Source organism: Neophocaena asiaeorientalis, unplaced genomic scaffold (genome assembly GCF_003031525.2).
Source record: "Neophocaena asiaeorientalis asiaeorientalis breed wild unplaced genomic scaffold, Neophocaena_asiaeorientalis_V1.1 scaffold540, whole genome shotgun sequence".
Lineage (NCBI taxonomy): Eukaryota > Metazoa > Chordata > Mammalia > Artiodactyla > Phocoenidae > Neophocaena > Neophocaena asiaeorientalis.
The window spans coordinates 3,824,215-3,826,126 of NW_020172141.1; positions in this window are offsets into that span (position 1 = coordinate 3,824,215).

Genomic DNA, 1,912 nt, shown 5'->3' on the forward strand with positions numbered 1-1,912 from the left:
AACCCTTGGGTGCGGGGCCCTGCCTCGGGGGGAGCTGGCGTGTCGCATGGGGCGGGGAGGGGACTCGCCCCACTGCACGGACATCCGCCCCTCCCCTTCCCCACCACTTGCCCCCCAGCGGCCATGTGGCTCAGCCTGGGAACTCGTTGACCCGTCGCAGGGCAGGGAGAGCTGATGTGGACGCCCCCCGGAGAGGAGAGACTCTGCCCAGCACCTCCCCCTGGAAATGTACCCCGCCCACCCGACCTTCCGGGGCCTTCCCCCAGTCCCCCAGCCCCCCAGCCAGGGGCCCTGACGGCCGCTGCCTTCCTTCCCTAAGCTAAAGGGGCTTCCAGCACCAGCCGGCAGGGGCGGACAGGAGGCCGACTTGGGCTTCGAAATTAGACCTCCCTTCCAGACCAGCCCTGGTCCAGACTCAGCGCTGGGACTTGGGGACGCAGCCACCATTCAAGTAAGTATCCAGCCCTAGGTCACCTCCCTCTCCCTCACTCCTAAAATCCAAGCCGTCAGGATCCCCACACCCGGCAAACCTACCAATTTGTCTCTATCTCTGCCTGATCCAAGCAACTATCATCCCTGCCGGGGAGACCACAGCTGCCTTCAAGCTGGTCTCCCTGCTTCACTCCTGTCCCCAACACCCCCATAATCGATTCTCCTTACAGCAACGAGAGTGATCTTTCAAAGATGAAAACCAGATCACCTAACTCCCCTCCCCCCAGCTGGTGGCTTCTCTCGACACTTGGAGTAAAAGGCAAAGTCCATACCAAGCCGGTGCAGTCTGGATGCCCTTCTCCACACTCCACCTTCATCTCTGATTGAAGGTACACACTACACTCCAGTGTAAACACCTGTGCTGTCCAATGTAAGTTCACCAGCCACAGTGGCTATTTAAATTTAAGTCAGTTACAATAAAATTAAATCAAACATTCAGTTCTACAGTCACATTAGCCCCATTTCAAATGCTCATAGTCACATGTGGTTAGTGGCTGCCACATTGGATAGCACAGAGATAGAACTGTTCCATCACAGCAGAGAATTCCGCTACACAGCCCTGCTCTAGACATTCTGAACACATTTCAGTCTCTCCAGAGGCCATGCTCTCTTCTGTTGCCTCCAAGACTTTGCACAAGCTGTTGCAACTGCCAGGAACACACACACACACACACACACACACACATACACACACTGCCTTGCTCCTTCGTTGCTGCACGTCTCTGTTTAAACATCACTTCCTCTGGGTAGCCTTTCCTAGACCCCACTATGTGTTCCATGACACTTTGCATTTCTCTGATCATAACTCATTGTCCAGTATTGTTAACATTTACTTTATCATCTGGCTTCATCTTTTTTTTTAATAAATTTATTTATTTTTGGCTGCATTGGGTCTTCGTTGCTGCACGTGGGCTTCTCATTGTGGTGGCTTCTCTTGTTGCGGAGCATGGGCTTCTAGGCGCTCGGGCTTCAGTAGTTGTGGCTCGCGGGCTCAGTAGTTGTGGCTCGCGGGCTCTAGAGCACAGGCTCAGTAGTTGTGGTGCACAGGCTTAGCTGCTCCACAGCATTTGGGATCTTCCCAGACCAGGGCTCGAACCCGTGTCCCCTGCATTGGCAGGCGGTTTCTTAACCACTGCGCCATCAGGGAAGTCCTGGCTTCATCTTTAACAATAACAGATGCCTTGTGAGTCGTCACTATGTGCCAGACGCTGCGCTAAGTGCTTTACGTGCAACTCTCAGAGCAACCTTATTTCACAGATGAGGAAACTGAGGCTGGGCAAGAGTAGATACCCTGTCCAAGGCCACGTGGCTGCGAGGTGACAAAGCAAGGATTCAAATCCAGAGCCACACATTTACCCACCAAGCTCTCCAAGAGGTGAGATCTTGCTTTTTTTTTTTTTTTTTTTTTTTTTTTTTTTTT